This window comes from Polypterus senegalus, chromosome 1 (assembly GCF_016835505.1).
Source record: "Polypterus senegalus isolate Bchr_013 chromosome 1, ASM1683550v1, whole genome shotgun sequence".
Classification (NCBI taxonomy): domain Eukaryota; kingdom Metazoa; phylum Chordata; class Cladistia; order Polypteriformes; family Polypteridae; genus Polypterus; species Polypterus senegalus.
The window spans coordinates 152,186,378-152,201,548 of NC_053154.1; positions in this window are offsets into that span (position 1 = coordinate 152,186,378).

Here is a 15,171-nt window from a genome sequence, read left to right on the forward strand (position 1 = left end):
AAAACTGCCCAGCGAGACAGCCACCGGTCCTCAGAATGCAGCAGAAGGCTTTCAAAACTGGCACCCATGTCATTGCACAGTTTGGCAAAAAGCCTGTGTTTAAGAGGATGTGCTTTCATACTATTTACAACATTAACAACACCCGGAAGCACTTGTTGTCGTTCTCCTTTCTTTTAGTGACAAGTCTTTCTCTGTAAAGCATACTATATGTATTCGTGTATTCACGGTATTTGAGGCTCTGGCTTTTATTAATGCGATGACTCCACTATGCTTGCTTGTCATGGCAGTAGTGCCATCCATAAAGATGCCCATGCAATAAGACCATTCAATTAAATTTGCTTGCATCAAAAATTTGAACAATCTTCTAACCTGTTGTTTTCCCCTGAATTTCTTTGCAGAATAAAAGCTCCTCAAACAAACTTTTAATCTCCAATAAATCTAACATAGACAATAAACTCTGGGGCATTAGCTACATCTGTGCTTTCGTCCAACTGCAATGCAAACCAAGGGCTGTTTTTTACCTGCTCCAGTAATTGGTCTGTTACATCCTAAGCCATGACAGATATCCGTTTATACACAGCGTTGTCTGACAAAGGGACAGAGTTAGTTTTACAGGCCGATTCTTCACCAAGCAATTCCTGAAATATATTTTTGTTCACCAGTAATATCTGATCTTCTCCAACTGTGTGAGCTTACTTCATAAGGGCAATGGGATACAACAACAAAAAAGACGCCTTCAGTGCCCTCTCTAAAACCGCTTGCTGTGTGAAAGTGCTCATTTGTTTCACAAGCAGTGCTGCTTTCCTTAGGAAAAGGTTCATATGTTTACTAACAACAACTTTTGTTCTAGATGTCTTTTTAATTTAGACGGCTTTAGACATTTTTTTGGCAGAATTTCCTGACAGAGAATGCACTTGATGTAATTAAGCCCATCTTTTTTCTTAGCCAGCACAAATCCGAACTCTATGTATGGAGCTTCAAACTTTCCAGATTTAGATTTTGCTTTAGAATATGACTCATTTGATGAATTTGAAATAGAACTGCAAGAAGGGTTTTCTTTGGAATGTTTCCTTTTTAAAAAATGATCCATCGTTACGTATGTTTTAGCATTCAACATATTATGTCTAGCTTGCTGTGAACTGCTTTAACGCCACAATGTACCCCTATGGCGGCTTTGGAGTAGCATTTGAAGAAAGCATTTATTAATAGGCAATTGGCAAGTGCACTAACAAAGTAATTATGATATTACTAAAATACAAGGTGAACTACAAAAAAGCTTTATTATTTACAACTTTTTATTAAATAATAAAATTGTATGATTTTTTTTTTCCCCATTTTGCCATGGACCCCATGACATATCCCTGTGGACCCTAGGTTGGAAACCACTATTTTAGGAGACCATTTCATTAGCTTCTTGTATATGGAGGTCTCTATACCAGCATGGAATCATTAATGTTGTCAAAGATAATACCGTATATACTCGCGTTTAAGTTCTCCTGTAGATAAGTCGGGGCATGATTTTACTGTATAATTTCTGGTATTTTATAATGTCGGCCATATAAGTCGAATGCAGAAAACTCCATTGGACTCTATTGGTCCAAGAAAATATGATATGCTAATGCCCACCTGAGAGAGTAACCACGGAGCACACTGCCTTTTTTTCTATGTATTGTGCCTACGTGATCACACAGTAATACCCGAACTATTCCTAAGCGACATTTGCACTGTTTTGTGTTTTTTGTATCTCACACCCTCATACACATTTATCGTAAGAGCATCCCTTATCTACGATGGAGCATTCGATCAGAAGAAAATATCAAGCTGGTTTTAAATTAAAAGTGGTTGAAGTGGCGAAAAAAATTGGTAACTGCGCTGCTGCAACAGAATTCAATGTGTCTGAGAAACTGATGTGAGACTGGAGGAAGCAAGAAGATGTAAATAAATAAATAAATAAATGTCGCATTTTTGAACAGATTGAACTGATTTTATGATCGATTTTTCAGCTTCCAAAACCTGACTTATACACAATTATATATGGTACTTGGAATCTGGGACTTCTCAGCACATGAGACCTAAAATGCAAAAAACTGAATTTCATTATTAACATTGGTTTGAGGTGGAAACATTAACTGCAGTCAGAATAACTGAGGCAGACTCCCTCAGCAGATATAGCAGTTTGCTATTAATCCTCATAAACTTCAGATTAGGGGAGCAGGTTTTTCCCAGCAATTTAACATCTGTGCATGACTAATTTCTTAATACAAAAGCATACTACATCTCCTTTAAAGACTGTTCAAGGACAAAAACATTTGCACTGTTTATTGAGCATCTGCTTCTGGAAATAATGTTATGAAGATACATACATGCGCATGTTACTATATGTTCAGTACACAACTATGTTGCTATTGCTTTTTATTCCTAGTATCATATAAAATCAGCAAGGGCTAACATACAAATGTACAGCAAAATTAAAAAGAAAATTTAAAATAATCAATTGGGCTGCTTAAAGGACAAATGTATTTTTTAACTGTTCAGAAAAGAGCACTAGATGTGCAATTATGCTGCCTTGACACTTACAGTTACTCGCCTCTCCAATTCTGAACCACAAAGTCACTAATTCTAAAAACTGAGTTTGATAAGCAAACAAAGTATCATAAGTGAGGTGAGTGGAGAAAGATGACTACAATTAATTTGTAATTCCAGTTGGAAGGTTGTTTGAACTTTTGAGATTCATCCAAATCAAAATGTTAGTAGACATTTTAGTCTTATTTTCTTGAATCTGTGTAGCAATATTTTATATTTGCATTTACGTTTGTTTTCTACGACAAAAAAATTCCCAATACAACAATAAAATAAATTTCAGTGTTATTGATTGCTTTTTAAAAAAACACCTGATAGTACACAATGGACATAAGCTTGTTTGGACATAAATTCTGTTTACGACAGTGTAATGCATGTTGCTATGGTGATCAGTTTAAAATGGCATCTATGAATCAAAAATGGATTTACCAACAGAGATATGAAATAACAGACCTATTTTTATTACTCTAGTAATCCTAGTTTTTTTGAAATACTACATTTGTTTTTGTTTAATTCTATGTGTTATGCATCATGTGATTCATCAGTCAAATTTTGTGTTAAGTGTAATTTTAGCATATGTAATCTCAACAAAGTAAACTCAATTTCTTAAAGAATGTAGGTCTGTCGAAACACTTTAATATTTTATTGGCTAACCTACTTAAAATAACTGTGCATTATACAGTTATTTCCTACTCAACAGAATGAAAATAAAGAAAAGAGGTATTACGTTGAGGTTATCCCATTATATAAAAAGGGTGACCGGGCAGAACCAAGCAACTGTAGGCCAGTAAGCTTAACATACATCACAGGTAAATTAATGGAATGAATTATTAAGGATAATATTGAGCAGCACATGGAAAGTACTGGAGTTCTTCTGAACAGTCAGCATGGGTTCAGAAGAGGGAGTTCTTGTTTTGCTAACATGCTGGAATTCCTTGAGGAGGCAACAAAAAGATATGATCAAAGTGGAACATAAGATATTATTTATCTGGACATTCAGAAAACATTTGATAAGGTTCCACATGAGAGGTTGTGCATCAAAATAAAAGTAGTGGGAGTTCAGGGTGATGTTTGTAGATGGGTACAGAATTGGCTCAGACACAGGAAGCAAAGGGTCTGATGGAACCCTATCAGAACTGGCCAACATTAAGAGTGGTGTTCCACAGGGTTCATTGCTAGGGCCACTGCTATTTTTAATATGTACTCGGCGTTGCTCAGGAATCTATAATCATTGAATTTCCCAAATGAAAGAAACAGAACATAGAAATAGAACAAACAGTTTTTTGATTCACATTTTATTGTAAGTTCCTCCACTGTGGATTCTGTCTGCTGTGGCATTTCAGATGCCCTTGAAATAGACTGTCTTGTGGCATCTCAAGTGGACTTTCCAATTGAACGTCTTTTTTTCGGTGGCATGGGTATATTTGCGAAAAGCAGGACAATTATAATGTGTTACATGGTATTACATACAGAAGAAGCACCATAGTGAGATGAATTTATGTTATTCAAGATATGTTGGAAAGTGAAAAAAATAGCAGAATAGTCAGTCAGAAAGAGCAACACTGAAATCGTACTGTGAGTCGGAAAGTGAGCAAATATAACGGACAGTTATAACAGTTCCCCTTCATCCAATCAAAGCAGTCTGACTCATAGACATATATAGATAGACGCCGCATTCACTGTGTTGCACTGTTGACATGATAGATCAGCGCGTCTGCCGTATTGCGAGTAGCAAGTGCCATTTAAACCAATACAGGTAGACGTGGAAACCGGGTTTTCTGATGAAAAAACAAGAACTGATTTTTGTGAATCGTTTACATGCAATTATTTATATCCATTTATACACTAATAATGTCAATTATTAAATAATAATTATTAAATAATTATTCCCATATAAGTAACATTCTTCTATCTCCGAAACATGTTTAGACTTTGTCCTGTTCTTACGGAACACAGTACTAAGGTATAGGCTAATGCCCGAGTCACCTCACGTATAGATTACTGTAATGCTATTCTATCTGGCACCCCACAAAAATGTATCTATCGCTCAGAACTTATTTAAAATTCCGCTGCCAGGATAATAACCTGCTGTTCTAAATCCACTGAACACATCACACCAATTCTCTCTCAACTTCACTGGCTCCCTGTTAACTACAGAATACAATACTAAATACCACTCTGAACATTTAAAGCTCTCCAGAACCTCACTGATCTCTTACAGACTGACACTTCTCACGCTCACTCAGATTGTCATCTGCAGCTGTACTTTCTGTACCACACATTAGACACAGTGTTATGGGAGCTCGAGCGTCTCTCATGGTGCACCTCAACTTGGGAATTTTGTTCTGTCTCATATACGTCAGCTCGATTCAATAACACATTTTAAAACTGCCCTTAAAACCTTTCTTTTTACTAATGTTGTTTATTTTATTGTAAAGTGACCTTGAGTGCTAAGATTATAAAATGGGATTTTCTAATGGTGAAATATAACCAAAACAATTCTCCAGCCTTACCTATGAAATGTAATCCCCCAGGATCTGGTTTGGAGCATACAGCAGTTAGTACAAATCCCAAGCACATGCGTGAGGCATCTTTATCCATTACTTCACTCCACAGCAGTGCCACTCTCAATGTGGCTGCGATGTTGACATACAACGGTGCTGATCATGCGGTGTGTAGTAATTCTATGTCTACGGTCGGCCTTCTCATACTTGGACACTTTCGCCATCTCTTGGCAATTTAAAGAAACATGGGTAAAAAGTGATGCACAGAGACCAAAGCTGCCACTAGATGGCGCTGTGGTAAACTTCTGTTGCAACCTGCGGCCATCTTAAGTACAGGGACCTGTGCCGAATGTGGTGTCGGTGAAAAGGTGCCCCACAATTCACCACAAACATTTTTCTGACCAAACATACCCCATGACCTTCTCCCGGTCACAAAGGAGCCCCATGCCCAGTCTGGTGCCGATCGGACACCCAGTGCAGATTTGTATGGCGGACAAACAAACATACACACACACATCGACTCTGCTTTATATATTAGATTTGGATAGGAATATAAGGATAAGGAATAATTAACAAGTTGGTTAAGTCTGCAGATGATACCAAGCTAGGTGGATTGGCAGATAATTTGGAATCCATTAAATCATTACAGAAGGATTTGGACAGCATACAGGCTTGGGCAGATTTGTGGCAGATTAAATTTAAAGTAGGTAAATGTAAAGTAGTACACATATAAAGTAAAAATGTTGGGTTTGAATACAGAATGGGTGATCTGAAAATCAAGAGTACACCTTATGAGAAGTGTTCAGAAGCCATTAAGAAGGCTAGCAGAATATTAAGTTATTAGCACGATATGTAGAGCACAAGTCCAAGGAGGTTATGCTTAAGCTTTATAATGCACTGGTGAGACCTTATCTGGAGTACTGCATGCAGATTTTTTCTCCAGGCTACAAAAAGAACATAGCAACGCTAGAAAATGTTTAGAGAAGAGCAACTAGGATGATTCCAGGGCTAAAGGGGATGTATTATGAAGAAAGATTAAAAGAGCTGAGCCTTTTCAGTTTAAAAAAAAAGATTAAGAGGTGACATGATTGAAGTGTTTAAATTATGAAGGGAATTAGTACAGTGGATCAAGACTGCCATTTTAAAATGAGTTCATCAAGAATACAGGGACATATTTGAAAACTTGTTAAGGGAAAATTTCGTACAAACATTAGGAACTCGGGCAACTGTATAAACATGTTGTAGACCTGAGTATTACACTGGCTGTATAAGTGCTAACAGCATTAGTCCTAAATGTTACTCTGGCAATGGTAAAGGTGTGTCTTACGTATGCACCAGGCTCAAGTGTTACTCAGGCATCAATGTAGACGCATTTTCTCCTAGACTCATAATGGCGTCTCATAAGAAACTTGTTTCAGCAGCCCACGCTCTTGACGGTAATACAAGCAGTGATGTTGAGCAGTCTCTCAACAGCATTTATGACGAAGTGAATTTGTCTTCAGGCAGTGAAACTGACACAGACAGTGAAACCAAAAATGATTCTGATGAATCTGAAAGTGACACTTTTGTTTAGGTTTCTGTTAAACTTGCTTTATTTTGATTTTGTGGGGCAGCCAGCAATAAAAGTGAACGTTGACAGCCAAGATCCACTTCCTTACTTGAAGTTATTTCTTGATGATGACATGATTGAAAGAATTGTTACTTAGATAAACAGTTATGCTGAACAATGTCGGGTAAATGACCTTGCACCTAAGCAGTTTTCCCATTCAAAGATATACCACACAAAAAGACATATTTTGACAGTATATATGGTATTAGCATAATTATTATTATTCATTTCAAATTATTATTATTTATCATTATTATATTTATTTGTATCATTATTGTACTTTTTACACTTGACAGCATATACAGTATTACCATTATCATCATTATTATTATTGATGTTATTGTTATTATTGTTTGTATCCATATTATACTTTTTACACTTCTGACTTTGTACTTTTATTGTTTTGCACATTTTACAGTAGAAAGATGAGATTAAAAAAAATGCCATTCTTTAAGCCAAAAATGCAATGCTTTTTACATGTTTTTTTGAGAAAATATATAACACTAAGGAGATTAAACAATTCATCAGGTTTTATACTTTGTTCTGATTACATTACCTTATCTAATACATCACGTCCTCTGACTCTTGCAGAACTTTGATAGCTCCTCCAATCAACTAAAGCCACCAGTAACTTCTGATTCATGTCAATTGCTCTGAACACTGCTTCATTCAGAGGGGTGTTTTGCTGATTGTTCTGTTGATCTTAGCATCGCTTCGTAAATGTGGTTGTATGGGCTTTCCTATCAGTTAATACTCACTTTCTGTTGAGGTGTTCATTACTCATTTACCTCATTCTAACCTTAGAAAATTATGTTGGTATTTTTTCTAAGATGAGGAAGAGACCTCATGCATTTTGAACTTTAAGTTACTTTTAGTTAACCCCTGAGTTACACTCAGTCCTTACCCCTGTGTTTAATAATTCATTGTTATATCTTTATATACACTTGTAATAAATTGTTATATATTAACTAAAAATTCCATATATGTTGTGAGTGCCATGGAGGATAGACGGGCATCCTGAATGGATGATGACATGACCTCTTGCCAAGACTGCCAGGGGCTGCTGTCAGGGGAGGACTGACCTGGTTCCCAAACAACCCCTGCGAGTGTCCAAGCTGGAATGACTCCAGTGCACCATTGCAACCTAACATAATGGGAATGGAACTGCTCCTGCTCTCCAGCTTCTGCTTGTTCATCCCCTGGCACATTCCTTCTTGGCAAGTGGTCATGCCGTTGTCCAGGTGGGATGCCAATCTGTCCTCCATTGCACTCACAATATGTACTATCTGTATTTTATATAATCAACCAATAAGAAACATATCATACAAACCACTGTTAAATAATAATCCACATAATGATTGTTTGATAGAATATATTTAACAGAATATAAATAAATAAATCAATAAATACAGCAAATGATTTTGACAAAGGTTAGTTATCCAAAGTTAAGACAATTTGAAAATAATTTTATACAATTATTTTTTCTTCAATTTTATAAAATTCTTTTAGTAATTTAATATTAAACACAGCATATCCACCATTCATATCATAAAACAGTTTGTACAGTATATGACAAATTTAGTTTAAAATTTCATCCTATCATTTTTTAAAATGTGTTTTATGAAAATAAGAAAGAAATAAAGTGAAAAAATATACATGCTAACATATGGACAACATTATGGCACAATTGTTGTGCTGCTAAATCCCAGTCTAGAGTGCTGGGTTGAAATCCTGCTTCAGTCAGCAAGTGTGTGGGTATTTTCTAGGTTTTCTGCTTTCCTTCCATTTGCTAAACACATACAGGTTGGACACATACATAAGTCTGTCCTTTGATGGTCTGGTGTCCTGTCTGTTTCTGTTTTCAAAAAAATAGAGTTAAAAAATGAATGTATAAATAAATGAATGGGGTGCATGGCCATCTAAAGAAGTGTAATGTCTGCAAGTTGACTTAAGGAAAAGTTGGCACTCTCTATAAAACTAACCGATAACCACAATCTGTTATCCTTCAAGGACGATTGTGTTCAGGAAGCTTGTTAAAATGTGAAAACTTCTCAAGCATAACTTGAGGGAAAAATTAATTTTTAGCTAGAAAAGATGAAAGCTTATGAAAACTATAATAATGCCAGCAAATTGCTGGTATAGGACAACTAACAGTGTTCTATAAACGTACTTCACATCTGAGAGCAAAAACATGTGGGAAGTTTGGAAAGTCTTTTCCCAATAAATACATGCCATGGTATGTATGATACATTTGAAAATGTATTTCTTCCTTCAAATTACAATGTTGTTGTTTCTATACTGTCCAAGAGGCTCTTTAAACTGTCATTTTCAACTTGATCAAGTGTTGTTGTTTAAGCTAACTGGTGCATTTATGTGTTTCCAACATTTGTAAATTGTTACCTCAAACAAATTTTGCAATGTTGGTAAATCAACACCAACATAAACAACCTAGAAGATAAACTTCAGTTATATTTCCTCTTAATTATGTTTAATATGTCTTGTTCTATGTTTTTATTAAAAGAAGTTAATACATAAAATGCAACAATTTATATCCCACCATAAAAACAACAAAAAAATACTTTAGGTATAGGATTCTGTTTGCATGAGAACAGGCATACAGTACAGATTTCCAAAACCAGAGTGAATGGACAGTTCAGTTAATTAGTCCACTGCAGGGCTACACATGGGGATCATTAATATCATTTGAAATCTCCTGGAATTACAATTAATGCAGTTAATCTTGTTCATGCATTGTCCTATTGGAAAATATATAAAACACGGTCTGCCACAAAAGATTATGCAATGAGCAGCAGGTTCACATTGATAGATAATCATGCAATCAGATGACCTCTATACAGGCAAGCAGCTATTAAACAGGACATGTATGAAGAGTTCTCAGAAGTGTCTGCAAATGGAAGCAAGTGGAGCAGTGGGAAGGTGCATAAAAAAGGGAGCAAGTCTATCAGAGAGAACACTCACAGACACAAACTCACTTGGTCAGATTTAAATAAATAAATGTAATGCAATAAATTAGAAGTGGTAGGAAAAGTCCCTTTCACAGAGGTAAGAAAAATAATACTAAAGAAAAGGAAACTTTTCAACATAATGCAGACATACAGAAACAGAAATACCGTAGAGTTTGACGAGTGAAGTAGAAAAGTTTAAAAGTAACTGGCAAAACTTCCACTATAACAGGCACTTTTATAATTATAGCAATAAGAAGATGGAAGATGTATAAGAATGTCATAGAACATATAAAATGTACAGATAGAAAAAGTACACACGCATTTCATTTTATTTCTCAGTGGCCATATTAAACATTGCAGAAATAACAAGAAATCCTACAAATTTCAATGAAACAAAAAGCCACTACCAGATGCAGTAATAGTGTTACTCAAAAATGTTTAGCAAGTATTTGGCATGGTGAAACAACAGTAGTCCTGCTGCCTTGCAGTAAAGAGACCAAGATCGCATCCTGGGTCCTCCTTGCATGGAGTTTGCACGTTCTACCCATGTCTGTGAGGATTTTCTCCAGGTGCTCTGGTTTCCTTTCACAATCCAAAGACATGCATGTTAGGTGGAATGGCAACATTAAATTGGTCCATGTGTGTTTGCTCTATGATGGACTGGCACCCTGTTCAGGGTTTGATCTTGGCTTGTGTCCTTTGGTAGCGGGGATAGGCTGTAAGAGACCCTGTGGCCCATGTTCAGGACAAAGCAGTTTAGAAAATGACTGACTGACTGTTTAGCATGTAATATTGATAATAACTTAGTCATCACATTTTTTAACCTGCTTAATCCAAATCAGGGCCTTGGTTTGGGCTAGAACCCATCCCAACCAGCATAGGAACAAACCCAAGATAGGGTGCTAGTCCATTGCAGTGCAAACACACACATTATAAAATCCACCTTAATAAAAGAATAAACGCCTGAGTGTCTGACTGTTTTTCCATCTGGTTGCTGTGTCTGTATCATTCCAAAAAAATGGCGCATCACAAACATTTTAGTAATAAAATGTATTGCATTTGTTGTTCTAACATAAGCACTGCCTTTATACAAAATGGCATAAAATACAGAATTCTGCATTGCATGGTACATTATAAACATTAATCTGTCTGTTCTGATTACTTAGATTTCAAACTATCTTAGATGGGTAACAACAGCTAGTCTAAGTCAGCATAGTGCATACTATTTCATCTCAACATATCCTGAATATGTTTCTGAACACAGCATAAAGAACAGAAAATACAAAACACAATGAGTTATTAAAGAAATAATATCTCATATTATAAAGACACCTTAAATTATTTTTTGGATTGGTCATGATTTAAACTGGGATTTTTTTTCTGTTACTTCATAAGTTCAGAGTTAAGAAAAGTCACCACAATCAAGCCAAAAAAGCTCCGTGATGACTCAAACCATATGTCTTGACTGCTGTCTTGGCAGACCTTGAGTGTCCTCCCAGTGGCTCTTTACCACAGACTTGATGGCTTTGTTACATTCATTCTAATTCCAAACAAATAAGCAGATGAATATTTTTTTAAATGTCACAGGATAAACAAATGTACAGATAAGTACTGAAATGTATTTCACCTAATATTCTTTTCAGGACACCAGATAAAAATTACTGTATTTAGTAATATGTGTTGAAGATGCTGACCATCGATAGATAGATAGATAGATAGATAGATAGATAGATAGATAGATAGATAGATAGATAGATAGATAGATAGATAGATAGATAGATAGATAGATAGAGTTATTCAGAGGAATAGTTTGATCAGAATTTATAAAGACAAAAATGTATCAGTATAAAAGGAATTAGGAATATAAAAATCCTACTATATTTTATATGTAAAAGTAATTTGATTTAAGTGCTTAAATTTGAAGTAACGTTTAAATTTAAGATAGATAGATAGATAGATAGATAGATAGATAGATAGATAGATAGATAGATAGATAGATAGATAGATAGATAGATAGATAGATATGCAGGATTGTTAATAATGGCACTCCGTTTTCTTTTAATTCTCCCCTTTCCTATTATCCTCAACAGGTGGAGAGTGTGTCCCATAAATGAGCCTGTCCTTTTAATTAGTTTGTTGATTCAGTTGGCTTCTCTTTAAGTGATGCTACTGGCCCAACACACCACAGTGTTTAAAACAGCACTGATTATCACAGAGTTGTAGAACATGTGAAGGATATCATTAGCCACATTAAAGGAGTACAGCCTCCTAAGACAAAAGAGGCTGCTTTGCCCTTTCTATAATTCCTCTGTGTTGTGAGACCAGTCCAACCTGTCATTGATGTGGACCCCCAGTACTTGTAGGATTGGAAAACCTCTACATCCACTCCCTGATCAATGACCAAACATAAAGGCTGTTTGGTGTGACAAATGTCAATAACCAGTTCCTTTTGTTAATGTTAAAATGCAAAACAAATATCCTGCACCCCAACACCTTTATCAATGTGCCCCATAAGTGCAGAATCATCTGAGAATTTCAGCAAGTGACATGACCTGGTATTATATTTATATCTGAGTTGTAATAGAGTCAAGAGAAAAGGAGATAGGTGCTCTTTACAAAGGATGCTCAGGGATCTTTAATGTGTACGAAGAGTCATGACCTCGGTTTTATGTCTCATCTGAAGGTCGGCACCATTTTTACAGCACAGTGTTCCCATCACTGCACTGGGGCATCGGGATCAAAACACAGATCACAGGGTAAGTGTCTCCATTGGCCTCACCAACATCAACCCAAGCTTTTCCTAGATAGTTTCTCATCCAAGTATTAGCTGGGCCCAAACATGCTTAGCTTCAGGTGGATCATTATTTTGAAGTGCATCTGGTATGGTTGCTGGCTTTTTGGTAAAATACAGACGAACATTTTGAAATATGAACATATACACATACTTAACCATATCATCATTTGTATGCATATATTCCAATGCCAAGCTGTATAAACTTGAATGCTTATTGGATTTAAGCATACCAGGTGATGTGTATTTGTGTAATGAGGGAGGGTGTGCATAATTATTAGGCCGCTTGTTTTCCTCCGGCAAAATGGGCCAACTGACTCAAAAATTGTAAAAGTCTTTCAGTGGGATGCAGCACTCTTGAAATTGCTAAAATATTGGGGCAAGATAACAGAACCATCAAACGTTTTGTTGCAGTCAAAAGGGTCACAAGACATGTGTTGAGAAAAAAAGACACAAATTAACTGCCAAAGACTTGAGAAGAATCAAACGTGAAACTACCGGGAACCCATTATCCTCCAGTGCTGTCATATTCCAGAACTGCAACCTACCTGGAGTGCCCAGAAGTACAAGGTGATCAGTGCTCAGTGATATGGCCAAGGTAAGGAACCACCACTGAACAAGACGCATAAGTTGAAACATCAAGACTGGGCCATGAAATATCTAAAGACAGATTTTTCAAAGGTTTTATGGACTGATGAGACGAGAATGACTCTTGACAGACCAGATGGCTGGATCAGTAATGGGCACAGAGCTCCACTTCAACTCAGACGCCAGCAAGGTGGAGGTGGGGTACTGGTATGGGCTGGTATTATTAAATCTGAGCTAGTTTGAATTTTTCGGGTTGAAGATGGACTCCCAAACCTATTGCCAGTTTTTAGAAGAAAATTTCTTGAAGCAGTGGTACAGGGAAAAGTCTGCATCTTTAAAGGAGACCATGATTTTTTTTTCGCCTTGAAGATGAAAGAATAATGACATGGCCCCCTTCCTCAAATGACCTAAACCCTATTGAGAACTTGTGGGCCCTTCTTAAATGGGTGATTTACAGGGAAGGACAACAGTACACCTCTGTGAACAGCGTCTGGGAGGCTGTGGTTGTGGCGGCACAAAATGATGATGGTCAACAGATCAAGAAACTGACAAGACTCTATGAATGGAAGGCTTATGACTGTTATTGAAAAGAAGGGTGGCTATATTGGTCACTTGTTTTTTTTTTTTGAAATGTCAGAAATGTTCATTTGTAAATTTTAATTTGTTTGTTTATTATCCTCACTTTAACAGATGAAAATAAACAAGTGATATGGGAAAATGTTCATTTTTCCTTTAGTTGCGTAATAGTTCTGCACACTAATAGTTTCCTAATAATTGTGCACACATATGTATTCCCCTGTGAATGTTCACACTCACATTTCCTTTGTAAAACATTCAGGTTTCAGGTTTATTAACATTTTGGATTGACTGATAGCACTGTAGTTGTCCCATATTAAAATTAATCCTCAAAAATACAACTTGCCTAATAATTGTACACAGAGTGTATGTTAAGTAAAATGAATACAAAAAGGACATTAAAAACTACACAAAAGACAATTGGCAAATCTTTTAATTAACTTTAATATACTAAAGAAACAAATGAAATATGAATATCATATTGAAGTTGTTTTTGTAAGACACCTAGGATGAAGACATTTAAATAAATAATTTAAAGACATCCTTAAGCCTCTTTAATTCAAGTCAGGCTTGCAGGGGACATATTTTGTTTCCACAGCTTTGGGGACAAGGCAGGGATGCAGATGTTTATGAATAAAGCAGGACTAATTAATTGTATAATTACACGGAGTAAAACATTGGCTTCTTCAACAGTACAACATTTTCTTGTTCGGTGTGGGCTCCTCCCATATCCAATTCTCTACTGGAACAATATTTTCCAATAAAAGTGAGTGGGATTTTAAGGGTATCCAAAGCAAATGGACTGTTATTTTGCTTATAAACTAATCTTCATAAACTCAGCATGGGAAGAAGATCACATATAATGTTTATACATATCTAGAACAGCTTTATTTATTTATTTATTTAGTATAGATTCAATTTAGCCTGATACATAGCAGTTAGTTGAAATGTATTTTTAAATGTAATAAACACACAGTATGGAATGATAACAAAATGCTGTGTGTGTTATAGAGATACTATAGAGTCCAGAATCTTAGAAAACCTCACTTCAAACTGACTTTAGTCCACAGTGTTTTTTAATGGCATGAAAGGAGCTGCAACCTTTCCAAGGCAAAAGTTCACCGGATGGGAACCACTGGCAACCAGAAGAAATGAAAACACTTAAATCAACTTGATAGATGAGAGCAGCTGGGGAATCTGATGATCTCAAATACTTTCCTAAACAAAAGCTTTGCAAACAGGAGGACCTACCAGATAATGTTTTGTCATGAAAAATATTACAGAAGATACCATATAGATGAGACTAAAAATATAAATGTAATGGTTTTATTTATTACAATGTATATCTTTAAAATCTAAGTTATTTTTCTCTGTATATCTTCATAACTCTTTGATAAATTATGCTGTTCATATGTACAAACAATACATTCTTTTATCACATGCTGATTTATCACATAAAATAATTTTTTAAATAATGATTCATGTGGAATAAGATTTGCTTCATGAACATGTACTCTGTGTCATCAGGTATCGTCTGAATTTAAGACAGATTCTTTA